Raw genomic sequence first — 13,085 nt, 5'->3', positions numbered from 1 at the left:
CCAATAATAGATTAGAAAATACAAGCAAGACTTATAGGATGTGCTCACAAGGCAAAGAAGAGGAAGATGAAAAAAAAATGGTTAAAATGATAGCTAAATCTATTGTCCAAGAGAGTACGAGTAATACTAGACCAAAATAGTCCATGCACTTGAATTAGTAGTAAATTTTGCTTAATAAGCAAGGTCGTTTTAGCAAATTAAGTAACTGTATAGCATGCAGTAGACATATAAATTCTTACATAATCAAATTTGTGTTTGTGTTTACTTTATTTATACAATCTTCTCTGGGAGAAATCATGTTTATATACTGTTGTTGATCTAGCCTACTTCTCAAAAAAACATTAATTATTTAGTGCCAACTCCCAATAAGATACTTTCACCTCAGAAGCCGAAACTTCTGGTAATATTTAAGTGCTTTTGCAAACCAGCTTTAAGGGTGAGAGTTGAGACTGCTCTTGGTCCTGTCAAAAGGCCTGCTTTTGTGGCGGCATTTCATAAGTGATAAATAAACACAAACAGTTTTCTGGGTTCTTGGTTTTGCATGTGCATGTACATTTTCCTGCACAATGTCTAGCAAGTTGTTTAAATAAAATAAGATTAACTGCTAGGGGGATTTTCAAACTTCATGTTTGCCATCATAAAATAGTTTCTTACGTGATCAGATTTCTCAACTAAAATATTACTCTCCAGTGCAGTTAAATATTTTATGTTTAGACCTGGTTCAGATCTTTTCAGTGCTACTGCAATACTGCATTGCCCTGGTAATCTGGTATGGATGAATACAAAATTGACTTTTTACTAACGATCTGTTTCATGGTTGTTTTTTTAATTTTGTGTGGCAGATTATTTGGGTAGAACAAGCTGAATACGATGAGAGTTCAATCCGCCCCCTGTACCGTCCTTTATTAAGGTCCGGCATGGGTTTTGGTGCACAAAGGTGGATGGCAAATTGGCAATCCTTCAAAGGCAATGTGAGTTTTTGGCAACCATTATGCCATCTGCGGGACTTCATGAAGATAATTCAGGTCATTTGCGATCCATTCATTTTACTAACTGAATGTAACTACATTATTGAATTCTGATATACTTTCATGAACAGCAGTTATATCACACCTACTGGTCGGACAAGCATGGCAAAGCTTGCACAACGCATGACTCATAACGAGAAGGAAGAAAGCAGTGATATTGCTTCCAAGCTAATGGCTTTCAGCTGTATATTTTCGTACTAGTACCTGAAAACAATCAAAAGTGCCCCAAGTGTCGTCAAGGCACCACTTTGTTTAATGATTTTGCTAGAACCTGTGGCAAAATTAGAAAAGGCCTATTGGAAACAAGTATTTTGATTTATCATTTATGTAATAGATCTATATGGTCCTTCAGTATAAACTATTTGATTATATGTTTTCTCCTTATTATAATTTGTGTGTATTAAACCACAAATTTATGTTTTCTTCTTGTTCTTTTTGCTTCATAATTTTTGCTTATTATCCTTAATCACATAGTCTCATATTAGTGTAATGATTCATATTATGGCATGTTTGGAACTTGAATTTCATTTACATCCCTTGTTCTCATGTAAGCCGTTTCACGCTCACAGGATATGGCTTCTTGTTGCTTTTGATGCATTTTGAGATTGTTTGTCGGTGGTTACATGGTATCGATTTCTTTTAATCCAAAGCAAAGATATTAAGCTAATTTCAGGAAAAATTTAATCCTCTTATTGGATTTTTGCTTACTGTTTCTATGGAGTTTGGAATGGAACACTATAGGAAAGGGAGGCAGAGGATATCGAGATTTCTAGTATTAGTTGTAAAGTATCTGAGCTGATGATGAGGTGCAGTTAATCCTCTTATTGGTTTGAGACTTGATTGCCAAAAGAAATTGATATGTAAAGTCGTTAAAAATATCACTATGATAAATTCTTGACTCATTAGTGTTGTCATAAATCATCTTTCACGTACTTGGTAGACCTTGGGCTTCTCTGCAACTTCCAAGTTGATGCTAAAACTGGTTATGTTCCTATTATTGTAGCAATCAGAAGAAATTAATAGCTAGTCTCGATCAAGATCAACCATCTTTACTAGCCGGTTCCCGCGTTTTAGTATAAGTAAAAGTAAACTCTGCCAATTGAACATGTTCATGGTTGACAAATCAGATCAAACTCAACAAACTCGGCTATTTTTTAGCCATCAACTCTCTGACAAAAGAAATTGAAACTCTCTGATCAATAAACCTGTATTTCGGTCCAAGTACCGACAGACCAAGTTTTCAATGTTTCGGTTTTAATAGTACAGTATAGATTTTGTATCAAAAATATCACTCTATCATCAGTCGAAATTTTGAAAGTATTATATATTGAGTTTCGCACATTTTTTATGAATGGTATTACATCGAAATGAAAGAATCCAAGTTCTATTACTTTCGCTAATATTTTTAGATTTTTAAAAATATATCTCCTATTTATTTTTATTTAAATCAAATAAAACGATCAAAAAATTAAAAATAAATAGTTGATAAAATTTTAAAAATATGAAAATATTAGCGAAAATAGTAGAATTCGGAATATTTCATTTGGATGTAATACTATTCACAGAAAATGTGTGAAACTCAATATATAATACTTTAAAAATTTCGACTAACGATAAAATGATATTTTTGATATAAATTTTTCTAATGAATGTAATCAGTGATTCAGTTGATACATTTGGACAGAAGAGTGAGCTCGTTGCTATTTATCCATTTTCTAACTCACCAAGACGGCCCATTTGTGCTGTCAGGGAGAGCTCTGCAGCACCATAGTCCATAGTGGGCCTCACCCAAAAACCAGACCTTTGTCTAGTACTGTTTGTGCTGCTTCTCCACCGCACCCCACCCCCACTGTCCAGGTAATCTCTCCCCCTCTCTCTCTCCCTCCCTACCCCTCTCTCCCTCTATCTCTCTCCCTTTCTCTCTCTCACTCTCGCTCCCTCCCTCTCCCTCTCTCCCTCTATCTCTCTCCCTTTCTCTCTCTCACTCTCGCTCCCTCCCTCTCCCTCTCTCCCCCTCTCTCCCTTTCCCTCTCCCTCTCTCCCTCTCTCCTTCTCTCTCTCTCCATCACATTTTGATTAAACTCTTGCAATTTGGTTTTTCACTTTATGCCATGTAAAAATTAGCTTAATTTATTGATGGATTTTTTAGAATGTTCTTATTTTATCGATTTCGTTGTTGTCCTTTCATGTGGTTACTATCTAATTGTAAAGTTCTGTTTTTTCGCCGACTAATTAGATGTTGAAATGAAGCTTGTAAAATTTACTGGGTGAAATTTTGGGAGTCCTTTTAAAAAAAATCGTCTTTTGAAATCTTTAGAAATTAGTTTGAAACAGTAGATTTCGAGAGATTTGGGTTTAAACTATCTGGATTTTTTGAAGTATATTGTTATGCTTTGTCAGAGTGGAATATGGTTCGATGATGCTTAAGTGGAGCTTACTGTCGCGTGTCGAGACTCATAGATATGAGCTATGTCAATTGTTATGTTCTCTTAAGCATTTAGTTATCGTCCAAGTAGATTGCTTTAATTTTTAAATTAATGCTGCTGTGGACTAGTATGTTATGAGAGAAAATAATGTATAATGTCCGCGTATTACTTGAAATCTTCCTTTATAAAGTGGAACAGTTAATTTTGTGTTTGTTTGTTCCTAGTAAAGCCAGTGCAACTAACCCAATAATGCAATAAGAGTGTTCAATGCAAGTCGAAATGGCCAGAACTGTAAGACTATATACAACCACAAGTTTGGCATCGCTGTATCGGTCACATGTTATTACAATACAGGATCTAAATCTCTCAATACTCAAATTATATGGTTGAACAATGTCAAAAGTCACAAGGAGATGCTATAGCACGAATTTGTTTTCTTTCTGTATCCTAGTTTTTTTTAAAGTCCAAGCACAAATGTCACTATGTCATTTTGTAAGGAAGCAGCCACTTTCGATAAGCCATAAATAGCTTTTTCGTTGCAGTTAATTTATGACTGTCATGTCGCGAATTTGTGATTCATCGTTCATTACCATTTCTAGTTGTCTAACAAAAATTAATGTGTGGATTCCATATTCCGTGCTTCTATCAGTGTATATAAATATATATATTATTATAGGAAATTTATCATCAAATTGGTGGAAAGAAGTATATAACTTATGTTTGCACCATTTCAGATTGTTGGTGGGAATACTCCAGGTTGGTATGGAAACAGTAATTTGCATTTGAGTGACACATTTGACAATCATGAAGACGAATTTGACTGGGTCGATCTGGATGATGAACTCTATTATTGGAAAAAAGCATTGCGGCCTGTTCAGGTAAGACGGAGTCCACATGTTTAAGAGAGCTCTAGATAGTATATTGTTGTTTGGCACTGCATCTTGGATTTACTAATCCTGGTTTCTGTACACTTACCCTGCTGCTAATTGAGTAGTGGTATCCTGGTCATATTGCAAAAACTGAAAAGAACTGAAAGAACAGCTAAAATTGATGGATGTTGTGATAGAGGTGCGAGATGCAAGAATTCCAATGTCCACTAGTCATCCTCAGGTAAATTACTTCTCCCCTTTGATTTCTATTTTAATTTTCATTATCTGCATGTTATAATTTACTTAATATTGCTTGCGGATATCCCATAATATAATATACTTGGTTTATCCTTCATCTTTTCCCAGCAATCTTTACTTGTTTAATTATACATATGAAGTAGGTACAACATATACTTCACAACATTGGAGAATATCAATTGAATATGCATCTCCGTATCATTATAACCATACCCGAGTACAAGCAAAAAGTGGCCATTAGATGTCCAACACTCCAACACCTTGAAACCCTTTGGTGTGGAAAAGCCACATATGAGTTATAGTAATCTAACACTCGCCTTATTTTAATGTATTATAAGCCCCCAAAGGGGCAATAAGGGCAAGAGCAAATCTCCATATTCGATCGTGAGTATTAGGACCCAGCCAGGGGCCATAGCACAAACTTGAGGCCTCTATGTAAACCAAACTTTGTAACTATGTCACAAACACTCTCAAAACTTGCGTCTGACATTGTGAGCTGCTAAATATATCGTGTATACATAACAGGGCCAAATGAAGCTGAATTTGGTCAATACTAAACTCCATTTGAAATTTTTTTGCTGAAGTTGGTGGGAGCCTGGGAGGGTGACATGGGAGGATATAAACATAATCTATGTAAGTCATATTAAAACACATATCATCCAAAATCCAAGGGAGATGCTCATATCTTTGAATTTCTGAACTTCTTAATACTACTTGAACATAAAAGCTAAAAAGAAAATTTCAGATTTGACTTCACAATATCTAATGGATTCAACTGCTTAAATCATGTCAGTAGTGTTTAAAGATATTCAACAATGTTAGGAATTTTTCAATTAACTTTAAACAATACTTTGAATTTAAAACCCTTAATAGCTTTTTATCAATTTTAAAAGTCTCGCTTTCTCAAGTAGTGCATCTTCAACAGTTCTTTGTGTCAAAGAGAGCGGGTTGCAAATTCTATTTTGTAACACTCTTGACATCTATAATATTTTTTGTCCTCTATCTTCTTGGAAATTGGTGTAACTTCGTTTATTTGTTTTTTGCTAGATGTTTTGTTGCCCTTATTTTCATCCATCTAAGCCAAATCAAACATACCTAATATGTCTGGATTGAAGAGAAAAATCTTGAAAAGATATGAAAATCTGTTGCAAGTTACGAAAAGTTTTTTTGCAATGATGCATTTTTCTTAAAATTATGCATTTTCCTGTTTAAAACCCACATGTGTGTAAATTTATTATCGGTACTACATAATATATAATGTGAAAAGCTTGCTGCTGTATCAATGTATATCTTTTATTGTAAAATTTGAGGCCATTTTGAGCCAGGAACTAAAACCTGTATTCCTAAATGTATACGTTTCTTTTATGGAACTTATGTGAGCAGATGGATTCGTGGCTTGGTAACCGAAAAAGAATCTTAGTTTTAAACAGAGAAAACATGATATCCGCTGTCGACCGTAATGCCTGGGCATCTTATTATGCCAACCAGGGAACTAAGGTTGTCTTCGCCAATGGAAAGCTTGGAATGGTATGTCACGATACTTCTTTTGGTTTTTTGTTTGTGGGTATCTCACTATAATATGGTTTTAAAAGTCATGTCATGTTGAAAGTGCAGGGAGCCTCGAAGATGGGGAGGTTAGCAAAGACCCTAGCTGCTGGAGTAAATATAAAGCGCAGAGCAAAAGGGCTACTTCCCCGTCCGGTATGTTACTCTAGTTTACAGATTGTGTGGACATTTCATCATGATTCACTAACATCATATCAATTACTTTCTTTCTACATATGGTGTTCATATTAAACATCCCGCTAAGCAAGAAATCCGTCATTGAGCAGTGAGAATCATATCTTTCAGTTGTCAAGCTACTAGTGAGTATCAGGAGGCACTTATTTATGTAGAGATCTGAGTTCTAATATTTTGGTATATGTGAACTGAAAGTGGCTAAAGGAAAGAGTCATAACCCTGGATTTCTCCTTGGGCAGCCTATAGGTTAAAAAAATTATTAGGGTCAACTCCTTACCCTGTATGCAGGGGACATTTTCTTAAAACAACCTCTCTACTCTCTTGGGTAGGGGTAAGTTGCCTACATTCTACCCTCCTGAGACCTTGCTTTATGAGCGGGATATACTGGGTACTCCGCTTTTCCTTAAAGAGAGAGAGAGAGAGATGCATATATTCAGTGCTATTTATTAGGTAATAAACTTATATGCAACCTCTTCATTATATATATATATATATATATATATATATATACAGTATTTATTGTAAACTGAAGTATACTCAAGTTTGTACCTTCATAAATCGTACTTCTCCACCTGACAAGTTGACATTAGGACTTGCTTTATTAGGATATTCTTTACTGTTTTCCAGGTTCGAGCTGGAATAGTAGGATATCCAAAATGTTGGCAAATCATCTTTGATCAACCATTTGCTGAAGCGGCGCATGTGTCTAGCTGCTCTAAGACCTGGTGTTACCAGATTACTGAAGTATGTAATACCATTTTCCTTTCATTATTAATTTATAAATGATGAATGCATGCACACTGTCTTATAAGCTTCGGATTACCTGAAACTGAGACTACTACATGTGACTTTCTTCAGAACTTGTCCAACAGAAAGATGAAAGATTTAATTTTCAACTTTAAGTACATTGAAGAATATTATATACCTAAGTGAGCAACATTAATATATAGAGTGCAAGCTTAGAGTTGAATCAAATTTTCTTTAAAACTGTGCGAGAAACAATTTCTTCGAAGGTTTAACTTCAAAATGTTCTTTCTTCTTTTAATAATTGAAGACACTCATATGCCTACCTTGTGTTTGACAATATATAAACCTTTAACCTTCTGTAAAGGGGTGTTGGCCCTTTTATCACAATTTCAAATAGAAAGATCCAAAATATCACATTTTAAAATTAAGGTCTTTTATATCACTAAAAAACGTTTAACAGTGTTGCGTTATCAAATTATAAATAGGATTATACTCTGCTCGAGTGGTGGAGAGACTGACACAGAGCACATGCTACACGCCAGACATCACAGTGCTTTTGTGGGTCCTACATATATTAACTTGCACGTCACACGTCTCAAGCAAAGTAATTGCTCTTTGCGTAATAACATATTATGTTTTTTAATAACGCATTTTTATACAGCGTCTTTGTTTTCTGGTTCTACCTCCAACCAATCTGCCTTGTTCAAAGAAAGATATCGTCATTTCATTTTGCCTTTTCCGAAAACGTGATTTCAAATTGCGTTTTGTTGTGATATGAAAGTCTATCTTATTAATATGTGATAGTTTGGACCTTTCACTTTTAAATTGTGATAAAATAGACCATTTCTCTCTGTAAAGGGGATGAGGTCTATACCGCTTTACTAAGAGCCTCTGGTCCTCGTGAAATTTCCTGATCTAGCTTGTTTCATGCAAAACTATTTTTTACTCATTTTATTTTTATCATATCTTACACTGGGCAGTGTGTGAGTGCTAATATAAAACCTTTTCGTCTATCTTGTTTTTTGAAAAGATGGGTTCGTTTTGGGACGGACCTGGAGTTATTTACAAGCAAGTATATCAATTTACCTGTAATTTTTATGGAACACTTCACACTTTGAAGAAATTTTCAGATTTTCACAAAGCGGGGGACTCGTAGAGTGACTGGAGTCCTCATTTGATTGAATCAAACATTTAGATTGAAACATGATCCCAAGTACATAAACAGTATTGTACTGCAAGCACACATGGCGGGCCTCGCTCAATCACGTACATTTATAATTGAATAATAGATATAACCAACAAGATTTTGTATAAATCTTATTTAATTAAAAACTTACCCGTCGTTGAAGGATGTATACTTGACAGCATGGAGCATTTTCTTCATTATTTAATGCAATTATAAAACATTCACAATTATAAATAAATCTTATATTAATCCAAATAGCCATCAATCATTGACATCAATTAAATATGTCACAAATTTAAGTATAAATATCGCTTAACGTTCAATGTGACAAATTCAAACTAACAAGTATAAGCTAAATTAAAATGGGAATTAAGAAAATTATATAATAAAATATTAATTTGATAGCATTAAAATGAAAAGTAAGACTACTAGACAACTGATCATCAAATATTCAAACCAGATATGATGATTCTAATAGAATTTGATCTTATATTAATCCAAAATAATTCTTATTTTGCCAGAATTTGAGCCGAACGACTATCAATCCTTGGAATCCAAACCGGTTCAACTTATGCAAAATCATCATTAGACCCAAATGAATTAGATCTTTATCTTAACTGAAACTTGTCAATATAACTTAGAACCAAAAGTATTTAAATGGATACGATCGAAACCGATCTGATCCGAATTATCAGGTCTACTTACAAATAATTATAGATCTACTAGATTTAGTAAAAAAAACATAAATCAAAATACAACCTGTGCCTGGTTGTACGACTTAATTAAAAATCAAACTATTTGTACACACACAGAAATTAAATAGACTGGATATTCAGATGCCTTAAGGACTGGAACTCTAAAAGACGAAGCTTGTGATTTTTCAGACATGATTGTGATTAAGATCTCACTGTAGTTATCTTAACAGAGCTGGCTCTGATACCACTTGTTAGGTCCTATAACCTCACTATATAAGTTAATATAGTGAACACAATCAATAACACAGTATGACAATATAAGAGATTGAAAGCAGTAAACTCTTATTCACAAAGCTTAATCGGTTACAAAAACTCTCTTAGTGATTTATATGTTATCACTAAGAGTTGCTAGGGTTCTTGTAAAATATACTCGATAACTCAACTCGTATAGAGTAACCCTAATCTGTGTTTATATAGACATAGTTACAAAATCAATCTCTGATTTGATATCCTATAAATCAGCTATGTATTCTATCAATCAAAGATTGCTACTGTTTTCTGTTTGGTTTCCATAGTCAGCAAATCACTCCTCCGCTTCTATCCTTCCTTGAAGTATATCCGCTTCTGAGCTCTTTCCACGTGTAAACTCTGACGAGTCTTGACTATGTAAACTCTGATCAGACTTTATCAAACTCTGGTCAGACTTTATTAAACTCTAATCAGCTTCCAGCTTAAACTCTGATCACTCCTGTTCTAAAACAAACTTTAAGAACATTAGTAATCATCAATTATATCTAACATAATATATGTTTGTTCCAACCCTAAAATACACTTAATGAAATAAGAATAGGACAGACAGGAAAATCTCTATAATTGTAGACAAAATGTGCAGCAGTAAAGCGATCAAATGTAAATTTTAGTATTACAAATGTTAGTTTTAGAAGTGATAGTATTGCAAGTGGAATATCAGTCAAAGTGCAAATACACCAATGCACTACACGAATTTTTGTTTAGTCTAGCCAATATTAATTATTGTTTGGTTCCTTCCTTTTGTTTAACTACAGGCAACAAAGTATTGTGTTGCAAAAACACTGGAAATGTTAGAGAGGAAGATCAATGGACGTGTGAGTTCCTTTCATGAATTGTTGAATTATTAAATTTATTTTTAGCTGATTCTGTTGGCAGATTGTTTAGGTAAGCTTTGGAACTTCTTTTCTTACTGAGGCATTTGTATGTAGACGATCAGACTCGTTAATTTTTAGTTTATTAGTTTCAAATAATCATTACCGGTAAACATGCTTATTTACTAGTTTTTGTTCTCAGGTGCTGAGCCATTTGTTGTACCTAATGTGTGCTGCTGACAGATCTATCAAGCGGAGGATTGCATTGGCTCTTGCTCGCCTTTGTTCACCTGAAGACCAAGAATCAATTTTCATTAAAAACAGAGGTAAATTCATGAGATTATTGCTCAATTTACTGTTAAACTCACATACTTACTCCATGTGCACTCTTAATGTTATAGGACTACATATTCTACTTGACCTTTTAGAATCGTGGAATTTAGAACTCCGGCAACTTGCGTCAGAGGCTCTATACAAGTTGGCTGACAAAGCCGGCTCCCTTTTTCCAGTAGACACTAGTCCTACATCCTCAAACTCATAGGTGAGTCCAATTGTTGTTTGGTATTGTGATTGTCTCTACTAATTGCATCATTGAAGTATATAACTAGCTGCTCTGTTTTAGTTTACTTTACTCTAAATATTATCTTGTTTGCTTTCACGCTAGAGCTGTTAACTGCAGAACATGTTTCTGATGTACAAGCCTAATTATTTTTTAGGTTTTTATTAAGTTATCTTCGCTAATATACTTGCATGCCTCAACTGATTTAGCACATAGTTTTAAATTTTAAGTACATATACTTAATGCTAGTAGTCTCGCAAACCAAATCATGCCAAAAGACATAGTTTTTCATTTTCTGTGTTGAGGACAGTAAGCATTGGATCAATATAATTTGCAAACACCATTGTTTTTTTTGCAGATTTACTTGGGCAAGGAGTTTGTTAACAATCCTACATTATCAGATGTTACGTTTCTAATCGAAGGTAAACTTAATATTGCTAGTAATATCAATTGGATGGGTAGAAATTCAAGCTGATTGAAGCAGCCACTAATTGGCTCTATGTAATAAGCTTTATATCCTTGTCCTATCCTTCAGGTAAGCCATTTCACGCTCACAAGATATGGCTTCTTCGTGCTTCTGATGCATTTCAAGAATTTTTTGACAGTGGTTACATGGTATCGATTTTTTTGTCATTTTAAAGATTCTTTTAACTTAAATTAAATAAATAAAGTAATACGTTAGCATCTGAAGCAAATTATTAAGCTGCAGATTTCAGAAATTTTAATCCTCTTAATGGATTAATTATTTGCTTATTGTTATAGAATTTCGAATAAAAACACTGTAGGAAAGGGAGGCACAGGATATCGAGATTTCTGATATTAGGTGGGAAGTATTTGAGCTGATGATGAGGTGCAGTTGCCTTTCTCACACTTTTAGTAAAGATTAGCAAATAAAATACTATGATGGTCCCTTCGTCGTCATGATGCTATTGTTTCATCCTTCTCCTGCTTGCAGATACATATACACCGGGTCGGTGATTGTGACTCTATATGTGGCACATGATCTACTGAAAGCTGCCCATGAATATCGTTTGGATGTTCTAAAGCATTTGTGCGAATGTACCATAAAGCAAGTGAGTGAAGTAGCTATGTTGATCTAAACTTTTGTATGTGTGATGTGTTTATTGCTGACCACATGACTTTCTGTTCATTTCAAAAAAGAATATTCAGGTGGACAATTTCTTCCTCACATATGAGTCATCAGAGGCCTGTAATTCTATGGTGTTGAGGGACGCCTGCATTGTCTTTGTGTTGGGGGAGTTTGACAACTTGGTTGCATTGCCCGGGTAGGTTAACCATTTTTTTATGTAATGTCCATCTTTCTTACTTTAAGCACGAAAAGAAAATTTACATGTCCATGTAAAATCGTAAAAAACTATAATGGATGTACTAGTAGAAAGAGGGATTCACCACTTGCCTGCAAATGCGCACTCGTTAATGAACTTATTTAGTTGACTATTTAGTATAATATAAATAAAACTCTTGAAATATATATACTACATAAATATTTACTATATTAATACATATGAATTCCCGGCATCTGAATCTCCATAATTTTAAATTTGCAGAAGCTCCGTATCCCCACACTACGCACCCCCCACCTGCACTCATGCTTCCTTGGTGTATGATAAATTGCTTGATTCAGTAGTGTTGAGATGCATCATCTTTCAATCAGCACTTGGAAGATTACATTAATTAAATGATGAAATTCTCTCCAAATTGCAAACTCCTGGTCCATGGAATCAATTTGGAATTAAATTCAGAGTTTCCCGGTTTGATCATCAAAGTTGCATCAACTGTGTGAGTGCATTCTCGATAAAAGTGGAATACTGGCGTAACTAGTATTTTTTATTAGCATTATATAGTAAATGTTGGCAACGAGTTAGAACCAATAACATTCAATCTTCTAAATAGGTGCTCCCAAATAATTTTCTAAATATGAAATTATAACTGATACTCTACATATATATGTTTCATGAAATTTCAGGTTTTTTCATCTGTTACACAGAATGATACCGAAAATGCATAATTACTTTGTAAAGGAACTTTCAAGACCTGTCCAAGCTTAAGGAGCAAGGGAAAATTGTTGGTTAATTAGGTCAGCGATTGTAAAATTCATTCTGAGCAGAGATGAAAAATTATAGAAAACACTTGTTCCATTGTAACTCTCTGAACTTTTATCATATGTTGAACGTAGTCTCTCTCTAATATAGTTTATAATATATTTATTTAACAAAATTATAGTTTAGAAGCAAGAGTAAACCTAATAGCTAGTCTTGATCAAAATTAACAATTTTGTTTCTTTTAATAACTTATATATTATATGATAAATTATATGATAATGTATTAAAATTTGATTAAATAACCAATTGATTATAGTTTTATTTTAGAGATTTAGCTTTTATAATATTTATTGTATATGGGTATTACACACAATCTATATTTTAGACATCAGT

General features: G+C 33.9%; 1 pseudogene; it reads left to right on the top strand.

Annotated features, from left to right (window-relative positions):
* Positions 1 to 12,872, top strand: part of LOC108214105 (ARM REPEAT PROTEIN INTERACTING WITH ABF2-like) — a 53,488-nt pseudogene extending 40,616 nt beyond the window's left edge.
* Positions 12,873 to 13,085: the final 213 nt, after the last annotated feature.

The sequence above is a fragment of the Daucus carota genome, chromosome 3, assembly GCF_001625215.2.
Source record: "Daucus carota subsp. sativus chromosome 3, DH1 v3.0, whole genome shotgun sequence".
Lineage (NCBI taxonomy): Eukaryota > Viridiplantae > Streptophyta > Magnoliopsida > Apiales > Apiaceae > Daucus > Daucus carota.
The sequence above is the reverse complement of the archived record's forward strand: the minus strand, read 5'-3'. Positions and strand labels throughout refer to the sequence as shown.